Source organism: Protobothrops mucrosquamatus, unplaced genomic scaffold (genome assembly GCF_001527695.2).
Source record: "Protobothrops mucrosquamatus isolate PMUCROS unplaced genomic scaffold, P.Mucros_1.0 scaffold1292, whole genome shotgun sequence".
NCBI classification, from domain to species: domain Eukaryota; kingdom Metazoa; phylum Chordata; class Lepidosauria; order Squamata; family Viperidae; genus Protobothrops; species Protobothrops mucrosquamatus.
Window position 1 is genome coordinate 252,409 of NW_015387495.1, and position 19,002 is coordinate 271,410.

Here is a 19,002-nt window from a genome sequence, read left to right on the forward strand (position 1 = left end):
ACATTAGCTCCTAGGATCGGTTGATTAGTGGAATCCATTCTTCCTTCACTGACACTGTATTTCCTGTGCATTGGCTGCATCCCAAAGCATAATTCTCTGAATAACAGCAAGGTGTTCTTTGCATCAACTGCTTTTCCCTCTCTTCTAACGTGGTTGTGGCTGAACAGCTCAATTTTTGTTTCATCACTTCTAAAGCAGTTTGTTCCAAAACGTTTCAGACTTATCCAAGTTTTCCTTCACGTGCCATAGGTAGTGGCTTTGTGATGAGGTCAGAGAAAAATATCCTTTTCCTCATGCAGATCATTGTAGTATAATAATGCTTTACAACAGAGCCATGGAATCCCACTCCAGAGTCAGCTAAACTATTCAGCAGGTTGCTAGCATTGACCTCTGGTTTTATTTTTCGAGTCTTGTATGTTTTCAGCCAGGATATGAATATATCCTAGAAGCTTCACAATCAGAGAAGAGATTGAAGTTGAAAAGAATTTAGCTATTTAAACCAAGACAACATAATATTACTAAAGGATTTTGGAATGGCCTTCAGGGTCCTGAATATTAATGAAAATCTGTGTGGAGAGTTTAAACTGGGAGATTTAAAAATATTTCTGAACTATAAGTATACTATAGGAAGGATTGGGGGGAAAATGCGAAAGTAATAACAGAAAGACTCCTAGATAGTTTCAAAAAATATTTGGAAGCTGTAATTTCTGTCCAAATAGATGTTATAAAGTTCTGCCTGAAAGAGTGTCTAAACTCTTGTATCCACCAAATCCACAATTGCACCTAAAAGTAAAAATGCATTCAAATTTGCAGGGATATATCAGTTTTAACTTTGAATCATATAGAGATTGTATCAGCATTTCTTCAGTTAGAGATTCATTGAAACATGCAATCGGCTGTGAGTGCTTGTGCATGCAGCTGTTAGGAGCTTCACCAAATTGTTTGGCATTAGGTATAAGTTTCATATTTCAGGATGAACAATGGGAGAATTCTGCTTGCCCTTGATTATATCATGGGTTAGCGCTATAATATGAGCTTGTTCTCTGCAGGATCCCTGTAGGCACTGTGGCATTGTGTAGTAAAAAATGATGTACAGGAGTAGAATATTGCTAAAGCAGGACTTTTTCAAGGACCTTTTTGCTTCCTTGAAGTTTGCCTTTTCATGTCAAAAGCCATAGTCCATCAATGGGAGGGGGGGATAAAACAAAATTCAGGGTAGCTGTGTTCTAACTCACAGTGCTTTAAATGAAAACAGTTATTTGAAAAGTTAGGATTCCTGGATAGCTGAAATACAGGCAGCCAGCTGGCTCTTGTCTCTGGAAATCTGTTTGCTTTATTGAGATCAGGAAGATAGGAATTACCTGCCTGATTCATTCCCTAAAACCCATCCAACCTATTATCCTGTCTCCAACAGTGGCAGCACCTGATTGCTTCAAAGCATGATGCCAGACTTTCCATGTATGGGCAGATGGGGGTTAATCTACCCCAGGATACAGTTCTCCAAATGGCATCATGCTGGAAGCCAAAGCATGCATCCTTCTTCAGAATTTGATTTCATTAATCCATTTTTAGAGCATTTTATCAGTTTCCTGGCCTTTCAAGTTAAATCAAACCTATGGTATGCTTTTCTGGGCATCCTTCTGTGCATCTCATTGGAGATAAATGTGAGATAAAACAAGGCAGTTTTGGTTCAAAGATCTTTCAAAAGCACTTGCGTTTGCCTAAAACTGCTAGGAAGCTGCAGCTTGTTAATTGGAATATTTAAGGCTAGTATTATTTTTTGCATAATTCTAGTAGCAGTCCCTTATTACTTAAATGGAGTGAGAACCAGCAATGGAGGGGAGAGCAGAACATAATTTTAATAATACTCATTGAATATACTGTACTGTTTAAAACTGCACACCCATATGGCAGCTATCTAATACTATCTCAGCCTGTGTAAGTAGGCTGACCCATCGTATCAGCATGCTAGAGTTTAGCCACCATTGCTATAGGCTGTCAAGTAATAAATGCTTTTTGATATCCCCATAACTCTGCATTTAATTTGGAAATTCTTAATAAGATTATACTGCTACGGGTGAAATACTCTGAACACTTACCACTCCAAGTAAGTTTTACTAAATAAACAGGCATAAGATCAAGCTGTAACAATGCTTTATTTCACTGCAGTGGGTCTTGATTTGTTTATTTGTTCAGCTTCTGACTGTCTAATCTCTGCTCTTAACCCCCATTCAGGTGGTTGTATGTCTTATGGATTAATTATATGCTTCTGCATTGACAGATTTATCCTTATGGACCTTTTCCTAATGCCTGTGTATGAACTGAGGCAAACAAAAGCAAGCAGACCCTCTTCTCCATGAGCATTTATTTAGCCAAGAGAAGGGGGGGAAAAGGCATCCAAAACTTAATGAAAGAGAAATTTGGTTTCATAGAGCTGAAACTTTGCATAGATCTACTCTAAAGATTCTAAGTTATGAAATGCTAACTGGCTTTCATATTTCCACTAATGAGAGATGAAGTTACTCTTAGCTATGTGGGAAAATCCATTCTGTTCCCCTCCCTGTTGAATTACTACATGATTTGTGAATTAAACATTTATACTACTTTAACAAAAATAAAACTTAAGGAAGTTTTTTCTTGCAAATCATTCCTTTAAGAAAAAAAAAATCTTCCACTACATTCCAGCAATGTCTCTTTCTAGTAACTATGGCCTGATGGTGGAAAATGGAGGATGCAACCAGGGGTAATCTGGAGCAAATGGCTGAGGACTGAGAGCAGATTATACCTACTTGGACAAAAATACAAAAAGCAAGAATGGTCAGATCAGAAGCTTTGTTGAATCTCAGAGAAGGAAATACTTGTGTCATCTAGTGCTAGATGTAATCTCACACTGTGTCTTGTAGTATTTTGCTTGATGGTCTCTGTTCTCTACTATGAAGGAAGGGAAGCCACTAAAAGCTGAAACTGCAGCTTTCTGGCCAGGATCCTGACTTCTTATCTTACTCGACTGTTTCTTAATGTGGAACGTAAGCAGGATTACTAAGGGTGCTGTCTCCCCAGTGAGGTTTGGCTTAGAGGATGCAGTCACTGAAGGTCCTGACTTCCTGCTTTCAGGATCACTGAATCTCAAATGCCAATATTCCTGGATTCATGGAAGCCTGGTGCTTTTGTGACAATGCTATCAAGATTTTGTTGCTCCTCTCATAAATAATCAGCATCCTGCCGTGCCATTCACTCTGTTATTGTTTAAATAAGCCTTGGCTTCACATCCCTTTCCTTTTACATATAATAATAATAATAATAATAATAATAATAATAATAATAATAATAATAATAATAATAATAATAATAATAATAATAATAATAGTAAAGTTGGAAGGGAGCTTGGAGGTCATCTAGTCCAACCCCCTGCTCAGGCAGGAAACCCTATACCATTTTGGACAAATGGCTGACCAGTCTCTTCTTAAAAACCTTCAGTGTTGGAGCATTCACCACTTCTGGGGGCAGGTTGTTCCACTGGTTAATTGTTCTAACTGTCAGGAATTTTCTCCTTAGTTCTAGGTTGCTTCTCTCCTTGCTTAGTTTCCACCCATTGCTTCTTGTCCTGCCTTCAGGCGCCTTGGAAAATAGCTTGACTCCCTCTTCTTTGTGGCAGCCCCTGAGATATTGGAACACTGCTATCATGTCCCCCCTCGTCCTTCTCTTCATTAAACTAGACATACCCAATTCCAGCAGCCGTTCCTTATATGCTTTAGCCTCCAGTCCCCTAATCATCTTTGTTGCTCTTCTCTGTACTCTTTCTAGAGTCTCAACATCTTTTTTACATTGCGGTGACCAAAACTGGATGCAGTATTCCAAGTGTGGCCTTACCAAGGCATTGTAAAGTGGTATTAACACTTCACGTGATCTTGATTCTATCCCTCTGTTAATGCAGCCCATCGCTGTGTTGGCCTTTTTGGCAGCTGCAGCACACTGCTGGCTCATATTTAGGTGATTGTCCACTAGGACTCCGAGATCCCTCTCACAGTTACTACTATTGAGCAAGGTACCATTCACGTTTCTGCTACTCTCTTCATCCGTCTCCCATTACAGTTTGTCCATACCAACTCCCTATGCCCTCCCTGATCATTAGAGGAAACTGTAAGGAATAGCAGCAGTAGATAAACAAGATTTTTGAGCCAAGCAGTCTAAAGAAAATGATCCAGAGATTTAAAAAAGCAACAACCCAGTATGAATATGTTCATTTATTCATATATAGATTTAATAATAACAAGCATGTGATAACCTCCCCTCTCCCCCAAGTAATTAGATATTATGAAAGGAGAGGTGGTGATTTGGTGGAGGAAATTTAACGTGCTCACACTCAATGCGTGGCCTCTCTAGACTGGGCAGGAAAAGAACTTTTCCTGCTTCCTTTGAAGAGCTACTGCCTGTTTGGGGGAATGCATATGGTTTTTGATAACAGTTTAGGACTTAGGTTTTCCTCATGTCAGGGTTGGTTTTGTTTTGTTTTGTTTTGAAATCTGCCCAAAACTGAAAGGCATAATTTTCTATGTATAATTTTCTAAGCAAAATTTTCATTCTGCCTCATAGAAAAATTAAAAAAGAAAGAGATGGGATTACAGCAATTCCAGCAACTGAACTATTTCCCATTGGCAACCCAAGTACCTTACAGTGGGATCTTCATTTTATCTTTTACAGCATTTCTGTGAACTGGGTTCTCTTCACTCTCTTCACAATAAAATTAAATAATAATTTTATTTAATTATTTAAAACATAGTTGGTCTTGCCACCAACTCTGGATGGTTCCCAATCAAATATATTATTCATACCCATCTCTTGAGACCTTATCAATCGGAGAAGCAACCCTTTCTTTTCATCTTTACCATAAGATTGGGATCCATATAACAATCGTTTGCAGGAGGTGTTAGGCAACTGCCTATATTGTCCTCAACCTACAGCCACAATTAAGCCCAAAACTTCTGTTGCTAAGCAAGTCAGTTGTTAAGTGAAGTTTGCTCCATTTCATGACTTTTTTTGCTACAGTTGTTAAGTGAATCACTATTATTAAATTAGTAACAATCTGGCTTCCCCATTTATTTTCCTTGTCAGAAAAGTTACAAAAGATGATCACATGACCCCAAGACACTGCAAACATCATAAATACATGCCAGTTGCCAAGAATTTTGATCACGTGACCATGGGGATGCTGCAATGGTTGTAAATGTGAACAATGGTCATAAATCACTTTTTCCAGTGCCATTGTAACTTTGAATAGTCACTAAACCAGACATGTCAAACACAAGGCCCGGGGGCCGGATGCGGCCCGCAAAGTGGTTTCATGTGGCCCGCAAAGCCATCCTGGAAACAGTGAGGGAACGGCCTCCACTGCCTTGGCCCTGGCCCAGGCCAGCCGGGAGCCAATGTACAATTTTGTGGTGGCCATCTTGGCACTTGCCCCGGTGGACCATGCCTTGGCACTTGCCCCGGTCCCACCCCTTCTGCCAGAGACCCTCAGATCTGTCCCACTGCTGCCCAGGCCCCCACAGGCACCCTTGACATGAATGATGTAGAACTAGCCATGCCCACCCAGTAGGCCACACCCACTCCATTCACACCCACCCAGTAGGCTGCACCCACTCTGGCCACACCCACCTGGGCCCCCAAGGGCTGATGTGGCCCTCAGTGAAATTGAGTTTGACACCCCTGCACTAAACCAGGGCTTTTCAACCTTTTCACCCATTGTATCACTTTTAGGATATGGCAACATCTGAGTACCACCAGTCGCCTAGCAAGGTGTCAAAAACTTGATAACCAAAAGGAAAAAAGGGATAAAGTAACAGGTAGTCCTCGACTTACAACAGTTCGCTTAGTGACTGTTCGAAGTTACAATGGCACTGAAAAAAGTGCCCCCCAAGCCACAGCCGAGCAAGACACCTGCCTGCCCGCCCAGCGGTGCTCTTCCTCCTGTCCGAGGTTTTATTGTTGTGAGCATTTTTGTTGAGAATTGGCAGCGGGGGTGGGGTGGGTGGTGTTTGGTTTTTATTCCCCCCATCTGCTGGGTGGTTGCAGCAGGTTTTGGTCACTTCACTTGACTCTGGGACACTGTGACCATCATAAATATGAATCAGTTGCCAAGCATCTGAATGTAAATTACAAGACCCTGGAGATGATGCAACATTCCAGCTGATCGGCACTTCTTCTGGGCTCAGTAGAAGCACCAGGATCAGCGCCGAGCTCCAGCTGGAGCCTGGTGCTGATCCTGGCGCTTCCACTGAACCCTGACAGCCCCGAAGCGCCGATCAGCTGGAAAGCGGTACTGATCCTGGCGCTTCCGTTCAGCCCTGACAGCCCTGCAGCTTCAGCCGTCTCTCGCTCAGGCTTGTGCGGTGCTGCCACCGGTTCAGCTCATTCCCCTCCCCCGCTACCACTTTTCTAGGATGGTCACGTACCACCTGCCAGGTGCCAATGTACCACAGGTGGTACCCGTGCCACTGATTGAAAAGCCCTGCACTAAACAAATAGTTGTAAGTCAGGGACTATCTGTATCATAGCTTCCAACTCCCTTTCTGTGCCGTTAACAAAGGCGCTGCTAAGGATACTGGAAGGCATGAATTCATTCCACAAGAGTTACTGCCTAATAAGCATGCATAAGAAGGTACCTTAAAGCCAAGGAAGAACCTGAAAGCCCAGGATTTACCTAAAAACTCAGGAAGGGAAACAGAATGTCTGCTGCCCTCCACTGTTGCTTCTCAAAAGCTCCGTAGCCTTTTTAGAGGAGTGCATTGCATTGCTGCTGCTTAAATCTTCCCTCTGTGCCTCAAGCAGACGTATCAAATATGTCTTTATTCTTACAGCATCATTTTACATTTGGAAAACTTAGTGGGAGCAGAAGAAGGCCTCTTTGTGATTGGCATAAAGGAAAGCCAGTCAGAACTCTGTGAATCTAGATAACAACAAGTTCTGTCTGCATTCAGTCTGGGGGGGGGAAGGGTGTCATTTTGATTCTGCAGATGTGCTTATACAGCAAGTTTGCCACTGCATGTATGGATATCGGTATAAATACTTAAAATGTGAATAAGTATTATTTTGTTGGGAGGGCGTTGTGTGGACTGATTCATTTCACATTAGAATGTGTAACCTACCGGACTCTGCTGCATAAGAAGAACAAGCAGAGATGTGCCAGTAATGAGGGTGTGTGTGTTATGGATTCATGATTGAAATGGATTCATAATGATTGAATCATTTGTGACATTAATATGTTGAAAAGGTTCAGATCAAAGATAATACAAATTTTCTTAAATAAATAAACATAGTCCTCTACCTTTACTCAGAGGTATATAAAAGTTTCAAGAAAAACTAGCTCTATAGAACATTCTGCTATAAATATTCTTTGGAATCCACATAGTTTGTTTTGCCATCCTTCAAGGGAAAGCATAAGAAGGAAAGTTGCTGACATCTAGAGCAGTGATGGCGAATCTTTTAGAGACCGAGTGCCCAAACTGCAAACCAAAACCCACTTATTTATTGCCGGGTGCCAGGTGGGCGTGGCCCACTGGGTGGGCATGGCTCTGGTGGTCATGGCAGACTGGGTGGGTGTGGCCAAGGTGGGCATGGTCACCTCGATGTTGCTTGTGGGGAGGGACACCTGTGGGGGCAGGGTTGGGAGAGATCCAGGGGGTCTCTGGCAGGTGGGGCGGTGGGCAGGAGGCTCATCCTGCAGGGCGAGGCAGGGCAGGGGTGCCATTGTCGCAGGGCAAGGCAAGGCAGGGGCAGGGCAACCCACACACAGACGCCAGCAAGCGCATGGGGTCCGACAGTGTCCATCAGCAGCCACAGCCGGCCGGCTCCTCGTCCGGCGCACTCTGGGGCTCTGCAGCCTGCCGCCAGCAGTTCAGAGAAGCCCCCTCTGAGTTAGATGGACGGTCGATAGCTGAGGAGGCGATGCAGTGGGTCATGTCTGGGAAAAGGAGAGCATGTGAGGCCAGGAGGGATGGGACGGGGTGGAGGGAAACCAGCCGTGCTGGGATGCATTCGGCCACGTGGGACCTTGGCAAGTTAGCGGGTGACTGGTTGAAGAGAGACAGTTGCCATCTCCGGGGCATGGCGCGCGTGCCCACAGAGAGGGCTCTGAGTGCTGCCTCTGGCACGCGTGCCATAGGTTCGCCACCACTGATCTAGAGGCTGTCTGGATTTTTTCAACCAAGAAACAGTAGCCTTAATCTGGCTGATTTAAACTTGAATATGCAGTGATAAAGTCTTCTGTGTNGTTCCTTATATGCTTTAGCCTCCAGTCCCCTAATCATCTTTGTTGCTCTTCTCTGTACTCTTTCTAGAGTCTCAACATCTTTTTTACATCGCGGTGACCAAAACTGGATGCAGTATTCCAAGTGTGGCCTTACCAAGGCATTGTAAAGTGGTATTAACACTTCACGTGATCTTGATTCTATCCCTCTGTTAATGCAGCCCATCACTGTGTTGGCCTTTTTGGCAGCTGCAGCACACTGCTGGCTCATATTTAGGTGATTGTCCACTAGGACTCCGAGATCCCTCTCACAGTTACTACTATTGAGCAAGGTACCATTCACGTTTCTGCTACTCTCTTCATCCGTCTCCCATTACAGTTTGTCCATACCAACTCCCTATGCCCTCCCTGATCATTAGAGGAAACTGTAAGGAATAGCAGCAGTAGATAAACAAGATTTTTGAGCCAAGCAGTCTAAAGAAAATGATCCAGAGATTTAAAAAAGCAACAACCCAGTATGAATATGTTCATTTATTCATATATAGATTTAATAATAACAAGCATGTGATAACCTCCCCCCTCCCCCAAGTAATTAGATATTATGAAAGGAGAGGTGGTGATTTGGTGGAGGAAATTTAACGTGCTCACACTCAATGCGTGGCCTCTCTAGACTGGGCAGGAAAAGAACTTTTCCTGCTTCCTTTGAAGAGCTACTGCCTGTTTGGGGGAATGCATATGGTTTTTGATAACAGTTTAGGACTTAGGTTTTCCTCATGTCAGGGTTGGTTTGGTTTTGTTTTGTTTTGAAATCTGCCCAAAACTGAAAGGCATAATTTTCTATGTATAATTTTCTAAGCACAATTTTCATTCTGCCTCATAGAAAAATTAAAAAAGAAAGAGATGGGATTACAGCAATTCCAGCAACTGAACTATTTCCCATTGGCAACCCAAGTACCTTACAGTGGGATCTTCATTTTATCTTTTACAGCATTTCTGTGAACTGGGTTCTCTTCACTCTCTTCACAATAAAATTAAATAATAATTTTATTTAATTATTTAAAACATAGTTGGTCTTGCCACCAACTCTGGATGGTTCCCAATCAAATATATTATTCATACCCATCTCTTGAGACCTTATCAACCGGAGAAGCAACCCTTTCTTTTCATCTTTACCATAAGATTGGGATCCATATAACATGGTGGAACAATCGTTTGCAGGAGGTGTTAGGCAACTGCCTATATTGTCCTCAACCTACAGCCATAATTAAGCCCAAAACTTCTGTTGCTAAGCAAGTCAGTTGTTAAGTGAAGTTTGCTCCATTTCATGACTTTTTTTGCTACAGTTGTTAAGTGAATCACTATTATTAAATTAGTAACAAGGTTGTTAAGTGAATCTGGCTTCCCCATTTATTTTCCTTGTCAGAAAAGTTACAAAAGATGATCACATGACCCCAAGACACTGCAAACATCATAAATACATGCCAGTTGCCAAGAATTTTGATCACGTGACCATGGGGATGCTGCAGTGGTTGTAAATGTGAACAATGGTCGTAAATCACTTTTTCCAGTGCCATTGTAACTTTGAATAGTCACTAAACCAGACATGTCAAACACAAGGCCCGGGGGCCGGATGCGGCCCGCAAAGTGGTTTCATGTGGCCCGCAAAGCCATCCTGGAAACAGTGAGGGAATGGCCTCCGCTGCCTTGGCCCTGGCCCAGGCCAGCCGGGAGCCAATGTACAATTTTGTGGTGGCCATCTTGGCACTTGCCCCGGTGGACCATGCCTTGGCACTTGCCCCGGTCCCACCCCTTCTGCCAGAGACCCTCAGATCTGTCCCACTGCTGCCCAGGCCCCCACAGGCACCCTTGACATGAATGATGTAGAACTAGCCATGCCCACCCAGTAGGCCACACCCACTCCATCCACACCCACCCAGTAGGCTGCACCCACTCTGGCCACACCCACCTGGGCCCCCAAGGGCTGATGTGGCCCTCAGTGAAATTGAGTTTGACACCCCTGCACTAAACCAGGGCTTTTCAACCTTTTCACCCATTGTATCATTTTTAGGATATGGCAACATCTGAGTACCACCAGTCGCCTAGCAAGGTGTCAAAAACTTGATAACCAAAAGGAAAAAAGGGATAAAGTAACAGGTAGTCCTCGACTTACAACAGTTCGCTTAGTGACTGTTCGAAGTTACAATGGCACTGAAAAAAGTGCCCCCCAAGCCACAGCCGAGCAAGACACCTGCCTGCCCGCCCAGCGGTGCTCTTCCTCCTGTCCGAGGTTTTCATTGTTGTGAGCATTTTTGTTGAGAATTGGCAGCGGGGGTGGGGTGGGTAGTGTTTGGTTTTTATTCCCCCCATCTGCTGGGTGGTTGCAGCAGGTTTTGGTCACTTCACTTGACTCTGGGACACTGTGACCATCATAAATATGAATCAGTTGCCAAGCATCTGAATGTAAATTACAAGACCCTGGAGATGATGCAACATTCCAGCTGATCGGCACTTCTTCTGGGCTCAGTAGAAGCACCAGGATCAGCGCCGAGCTCCAGCTGGAGCCTGGTGCTGATCCTGGCGCTTCCACTGAACCCTGACAGCCCCGAAGCGCCGATCAGCTGGAAAGCGGTACTGATCCTGGCGCTTCCGTTGAGCCCTGACAGCCCTGCAGCTCCAGCCGTCTCTCGCTCAGGCTTGTGCGGTGCTGCCACCGGTTCAGCTCATTCCCCTCCCCCGCTACCACTTTTCTAGGATGGTCACGTACCACCTGCCAGGTGCCAATGTACCACAGGTGGTACCCGTGCCACTGATTGAAAAGCCCTGCACTAAACAAATAGTTGTAAGTCAGGGACTATCTGTATCATAGCTTCCAACTCCCTTTCTGTGCCGTTAACAAAGGCGCTGCTAAGGATATTAGAAGGCATGAATTCATTCCACAAGAGTTACTGCCTAATAAGCATGCATAAGAAGGTACCTTAAAGCCAAGGAAGAACCTGAAAGCCCAGGATTTACCTGAAAACTCAGGAAGGGAAACAGAATGTCTGCTGCTCTCCACTGTTGCTTCTCAAAAGCTCCGTAGCCTTTTTAGAGGAGTGCATTGCATTGCTGCTGCTTAAATCTTCCCTCTGTGCCTCAAGCAGACGTATCAAATATGTCTTTATTCTTACAGCATCATTTTACATTTGGAAAACTTAGTGGGAGCAGAAGAAGGCCTCTTTGTGATCGGCATAAAGGAAAGCCAGTCAGAACTCTGTGAATCTAGATAACAACAAGTTCTGTCTGCATTCAGTCTGGGGGGGGGGGAAGGGTGTCATTTTGATTCTGCAGATGTGCTTATACAGCAAGTTTGCCACTGCATGTATGGATATCGGTATAAATACTTAAAATGTGAATAAGTATTATTTTGTTGGGAGGGCGTTGTGTGGACTGATTCATTTCACATTAGAATGTGTAACCTACCGGACTCTGCTGCATAAGAAGAACAAGCAGAGATGTGCCAGTAATGAGGGGGTGTGTGTTATAATACAAGTACAAATTTTCTTAAATAAATAAACATAGTCCTCTACCTTTACTCAGAGGTATATAAAAGTTTCAAGAAAAACTAGCTCTATAGAACATTCTGCTATAAATATTCTTTGGAATCCACATAGTTTGTTTTGCCATCCTTCAAGGGAAAGCATAAGAAGGAAAGTTGCTGACATCTAGAGAAGTGATGGCGAATCTTTTAGAGACCGAGTGCCCAAACTGCAAACCAAAACCCACTTATTTATTGCCGGGTGCCAGGTGGGCGTGGCCCACTGGGTGGGCATGGCTCTGGTGGTCATGGCAGACTGGGTGGGTGTGGCCAAGGTGGGCATGGTCACCTCGATGTTGCTTGTGGGGAGGGACACCTGTGGGGGCAGGGTTGGGGGAGATCCAGGGGGTCTCTGGCAGGTGGGGCGGTGGGCAGGAGGCTCATCCTGCAGGGCGAGGCAGGGCAGGGGTGCCATTGTCGCAGGGCAAGGCAAGGCAGGGGCAGGGCAACCCACACACAGACGCCAGCAAGCGCATGGGGTCCGACAGTGTCCATCAGCAGCCACAGCCGGCCGGCTCCTCGTCCGGCGCACTCTGGGGCTCTGCAGCCTGCCGCCAGCAGTTCAGAGAAGCCGCCTCTGAGTTAGATGGACGGCCGATAGCTGAGGAGGCGATGCAGTGGGTCGTGTCTGGGAAAAGGAGAGCATGTGAGGCCAGGAGGGATGGGACGGGGTGGAGGGAAACCAGCCGTGCTGGGATGCATTCGGCCACGTGGGACCTTGGCAAGTTAGCGGGTGGGACCAACTTCTCTCTGTCAACGGTAGAGGCCCCGTACCGCGCGCACGGGTGTCTCTCCCGAGACTCACGACGGAGACCGTGCGCACGGTATCCAAGCGGTGGTGACTAGATCTCCGACAGACCTAAAAAAGTTGGTTCTTTGTCATCGGAATTAGACCGACTAAATTTGAACTTATACGTCACTATTTCAGAAGACACATTGCCATCTATGACAAACAGGTTGGCTGTTCTTTTCAGCTTGATGCTGAGTGAGCTGGATTGGCGACTTTCCCCACAATCTCATCCCACAGAAAGCTTATTATATTACAAATAGAATGCTGTCCATACAAACATTGTCAGCGATAGGGGAGCTGGGAGATGAACAAGAAGCATCTTCCCCCAATATAATATACACGTGGCTGCTTTTGCCCGACATTGTTTCTTCTTTCTTTAAAAGAAAAAGATGGGTGGTTTCCAACTGCAATTATAGCAGCTGAGTTTGAATGTTGTGTTGATATCGGTTTAATTCAAGATGTAAGAAAGCTTGCTGATAAAACTGGAGTTATGCCCTGTATGAGGCAAAGGCCATTTTTAGGAGTTGGTGTGCTGTGTGTTGATATTTGGCTTAGAGGCTGCAGTGTCCTTCTTTATATTCTGTTCATCTTTCCCCGTTCACCCTTTGGATGCCTAATCTTCAAAGGGTGATGTCCACGTCTCTTCATGCTTTTGCACATTCATAGAGTTCCCATATCCCGGGCTGTGCTGCTCCTAAGGCAAGTATCACTACTGCTGCTACAGTGATAAGTAGATTCTTAAACATTGAAGGGCCTACATCCTTTAAAGGAAACCTCTTTACAGTGACATTCACCAACTTGCTAGGATTGAAGACAGAAGCAATACGAAGGAGCATAGAAGCTTATTTCTTTCATTTGTCTCACAGTGAACCATAATTATGAGAACTAAAAAAATGATAGCAAACTCCTGGAAATAGTCTGTGCAAAGAAGACAGTGCAGTGTTTTCTGTGCTGATCAAGGAGGGCAAGGAAACCAGAGAAAACCTATACTGCATGAAGAAATTGCACCCTTTAGATCGGAGATTCCCCATAGATGTTGCCACCTCTCACATCCCCTCCACCAAGGAGCTCTAATACCTGCTGAATTCTATGCTTCTTTCTGCCGACCTAGAAGTAATTTGCACTAAAAGTTAACCTGCCTGCTGGGAAGCCACCTGTCCTATGTCCTGGCTGCCCCCTAGAGTGATGAGTAAAAACGCTCATTCTAGCCAAGATCACACTATGTGCCTTGTGGTCTTGAGAGAAGGCTACCCTCTCTTGGCCCCTGGCCAATTGAAGGTTACCTATCCTATGATCCAGAAGCAGATGCTCAGAGGCAGAGGTAGCTTTAATTAGTCACATAATATACAGACTTGCAATGGGAACCGAAAAAGGAAAAATGGGAACTTTGGGCATGGATGTGTTTTGCCCTATTTTGTGCTAACGTAATCGCTTCATTTTTCAAGCTGCCTCTCAGCTTTGGAAAAAAACGTAGTCGTCAAAATGCTAATCGATTGAAATAAAGAGACCAGAAAGAACATCCTGATCCTTAGTAGTCAAAAGTTTCTGTGCTTGTATATAAGTTTTAGAACAGTTGTCTCCGTTTCCTATTTATGAAGTCGGAAGATGTAGAATTAAATTGTTATGAAACCAGAATGTATCCTTTTGCAGTTCAGCATTCATGGCATTTGAGAAACTAGTATATTTGAATTATGTAAAATACGATAAAATATACAGTTTGAAAATAGACATTGAAAGCTGCAGACACTGAAAAACAAGTGGTTCATTCCTTTCTAAATGTGCTTATCCACCATATAGTCCTGCAGTAATTCTGCAGTGTAATTGAAAATACTCCAGTATTTAAGGTTTGTATAATAGCCAATTGATATCATCTTAAAATGTGAAAGTTAGAGATACTCATTTCAAAGGGAAGGCAAACACAGGATCTCTGAATATTTGATGTGAAAAGCAGTTTACCATTATATCTTGCTCTCTTTGCAGCTTTCTGCAGGAAAGAAATTATAAAGAGTAAAACCAGGGCTGGCCAAGTGAAATACCCAGCAGCAATCAGAAGCACATGTAATCTAAGTAAATGATTTTATGGAATGTGAAGGATAGTACAGAAAAATAAATAAGGACACCATTCTGTGGAAACCTTAGCAATGCTAGATACTGATGGGTTTTGATAAAGATTTCTAGCAATTTGCAATATCCACAGAGTTATTCTTCGGTTGCACAATGGTTGCTGTAAATCTTCAGAAATATATTAACCAATAATACGTAGCCAATCAGAGCACCAATTTAAAGTACTAAATGCAAGAGGTTGATCTGACTGAATTAATAGTTCAAGCAGTGCAGAGTGAAAAGTATGCTGCAGTAGATTATTATCTACAGTATAAACCTATTCACATGGAAAAAAAGATGGGCCCTATGGACTTCTCCCATCTTGAAAGGAACAATCACCATCATACTACGATCCCTTTATATTCTCCTTAGGCAACATTTTTCCTTTGCAGGGAAGAGCAGGATTGGGGGGAAAAAGTGGATCTTTTTTGTTCACTCAAATGTTCACTCAAATACTGGGCTCCACAACCACCAGAGAGGTTTTGAAGTTTGGCTGTAACACATAAGAAGCCAGCATTCCTTCCATTAGAGAACAACTGCTTTTTCACCCCTCTCCGTTTATGACAACACTTGTGACTTCAGGATGCCCTTCTTGGGCCAAAGAGCAGGAAAATAATTTGGGCAGGGATTAACAGTGTAGAACACAAGGGGAATATAGCAGTCTTCTGGAGGGCAATATAAGAAAAATTGAAGGAGGGAGGCCAGAGGCCAGCAAAAGAGTAATGAGAATGGTGGCCGATTGCAAAACAAGTGAGGCTTTTGCGATCAAGAAATAAGTAATTTTAAGTTTGAGATTTAGAAAAGAAGCTGGTGACTGTAAAGAATAGGATGATATCAGAAGAATGTGCAAAGAAAGGGACATGTTCCATTGACTTGCTCCGTTTTGTTTTTATTTGATTTTTCTCTTCTTGATCCTCATTTGTCCTTTATTCCTATGTTGACCCTTACATGTTTACAATTTCCATGCAAGGAAAAAACAAGGGTCAATTGCAAAAAAGCTAGCTGGAATGGCTATTCCACTCAAATTCTTGGGGCTGCTATTTCTACAGTTCTCGGATGACTTCTGGCCCTGCTGACTGGGAATTTTGGCAATTACGGCCTCAATATATATGAAAGGGGCCAGTCAGAGGAAAACTGATAGAAAGTATGGCTGGCAAAGAAGGTTGAGGAAGATGAATAGCTTCACCCTGAACCAAACATCATTTGATTTTGAAGTTTGTTTGTTTGCTGTTGTTGTTCTTCTATTCAGGCATATGTTTGTTTGTTTTTTGGCGGCTGCTTTTTCAGTGATATAGCTTGAAGAATCTGTATAAAGGAAGCTTTTCAACTTTGTTCATACATACAAACCCAGAGAAACTGGAGATTTTTCATTTTATTGGAATTACTATGACACTTTTAGATTCATAGGTCACGCTGTTCTTATGTGCCTTTGACATTGTGTTGTATTAGTATTAGTGTGAGGTGTCAGAAAATGGCCCTATATTTATCATTAATCGTACAGATGTCTAGAACTCCACGTCCTAGCAGATGCCTTGCCTATAGTGCAGCCTTGTGCTGTCTCAGGATTCCTGTGTATCAGAAGGAAGAGTAGAAAAGATATCTTTAGTTTTAGTGGAAACCAAAAATAACAACGAAGGTGGGATTTGTTAAACTTTAAGCTGGGTTGTGTAATTTAGGGCATATAGGCCAATGAGTTTGTGAGTTCACTGCTGCTGAGCTGAAATTCTGAATGAAGCACAGAACGGAATTGAGCCCCATATGAAGAACTGTGTGGGCTTTTAGCAATGCTGGTTGACTGAAAATGGCATGGATTAATAAACTGTGAAACTTTTTGTTGTTTTCTAGATGCCTAAAGCCTAGTGATATGGAGACACATTCTAATTCCATACTTGATCAGAGAAGGGTAGAAGCTTTAGAGAGATCCAAGCTCACAATAAGGAAGAATTTCCTGCCCATGAAAACTATTAAGGAGTTGGAACAGCCTGACTCTTAAGAGTCATGGGTGCTTTATCTCTGGAGGTTCCCAAACAAAATTTGGACAGCCATTTGTCTGGGATGATTTGGGGACCCCTGCTTTGGGCAGGGGATTATACTAGAACAGGGGTCCCCAACCCCCAGTCCATGGACCAGTACTGGGCAGTGGCATGCCAGCAACTGGTCCGCATAAACAAGCAAAGCCCCATCCGTGGGATGCAGGAAGCACACAAAACCACGCACTCCCCAGTCCACAGAAAAACCTCTCTCCACGAAACCGGTCCCTGGTGCCCAAAAGGTTGGAAATCTCTGGGCTAAAAGATCTTCAAGATCCTTCCCACTTTATGACTCTGTGTGTATGGAAACTCCCTCCCCATAGCTAACAAATTGTGGTTAACTATCATTAACAGAGGGATAGAATCAAGATCACATGAAGTATTAATACCACTTTACAATGCCTTGGTAAGGCCACACTTGGAATACTGCATCCAGTTTTGGTCACCGCGATGTAAAAAAGATGTTGAGACTCTAGAAAGAGTACAGAGAAGAGCAACAAAGATGATTAGGAGACTGGAGGTTAAAACATATAAGGAAAGGTTGATGGAATTGGGTATGTCTAGTTTAATGAAGAGAAGGACGAGGGGGGACATGATATCAGTATTCCAATATCTCAGGGGCTGCCACAAAGAAGAGGGGGTCAACCTATTTTCCAAGGCGCCTGAAGGCAGGACAAGAAGCAACGGATGGAAAGATTAGTTCCTCTCTTCGTTGGATCTTGATTCCTCTTTGAAGGACTGTCAATCTTGTTAATTGGTCACCTTGTTGGACGGAGGTCTTCGCCACTTACGAGGTTGTGACCTCCAAAAATTCTTCTCTGACCTGTCGGTAAACAGGCTTTACCTATAGGGTTTCCTGCCTGAGCAGGGGGTTGGACTAGATGACCTCCAAGCTCCCTTCCAACTTTATTATTATTATTAAGGCAAGCCAACATTTATTAAGTCAGTTATGGAGGGGAATTCATTCTGAAATGTGCTACTCTACCTGAAACGTATTCCAAATATTTTTCCTGATTTCTATCTAACCTCTCAGTACAGCACCATCTATTGGCAGTACACGGCCAATCTTGTCTGGTCTGAAAAGCTAAGTGTAATTAGGTAAAGTTAGGACTTGTTTGGAAGATCATTATGGCCTCTCAGGGTGTAGATTGGACCTGATAGTCAGGAAGCCCTGGCAAAAAGAGGCAATTGTTACCAGTTTTGTATGGTTGCCAAGACTATATGAAGATATCCATGAAGCTACTAGAAGTCAAGCTTGACTTGAGAGACTTCATTTACTTTACATTGACCCCCTATGACTTGGTCCTGTGAACTATTGGTATTCTTTTGGAATAGTATGTCAGTGTCCATATGTAGATTTATGGGGAAATCCTAACATTAAAGAAGTTAATGGAGTGCTGAATTATAACTCCAAACTCCAGAATATGAATATGTTTGAGGAATTGTAGTTGTACTGGGCATGAGAAGTGGCAAAAAGAATTATATTGAGGAATGGGGGAAATGGTATTTTTCTAGGCATTAAGGATTGGCTCTTGGTGTAATTTATCTATTCTGAAAAAGGCAATATTTTCAACTAATCAAAAAATGAAGCAATATGTTCTGCTCTGGAATAGATTTCATGAAATTTTATAATAATACAGTGGTATTTCTAGGTAGTAGTTTTTTTATATTCCTGTGGTTGATAATACTATTGTATCACAAGTTATCCTTTGTAAACCCGTGATATTTACACATTTAACCTATATTTTAGATGTTTAATATTATGATTTGTTAAGTTTTGTTACAATTTTAACAAAGTTTGGGGAAGGGCCCTTTTTTCCTTTTATTTATTGACTTGGTTTCGGGTTTTATTTTCATGTGGTTTATTAATTGTTTTTAATATTGCATGGCCCTTTTCTGTAGGCTATCTTTTCTATTCTGATGCTGTGTGGGTGTTTTTGTGTTGTTGTTTTTTTTGTAATCTTCTTATAATAAAAAATAAAGATTAAAAAAAATACTATACATAGCAGTATCTTTCCATAACTTCTGCTTTCTATTCATCAGCTGTGTGTGTGTGTGTGTGTGTGTGTGTGTGTGTGTGTGTGTGAATACAAAGCTGTTTCTGAGCCATTAGTAAACATGTTCCCTCTTCCTGGGAAACCCGATAGATTTCTTTCTAATACATTACTGCATCCTTTGAGGCATCTCCTTCAGAATTTGTTTCTAGTTGATTAGTCTGCATGGGATGTTGATTAAAAATAAGACCGGTTCCCCCTGAAGA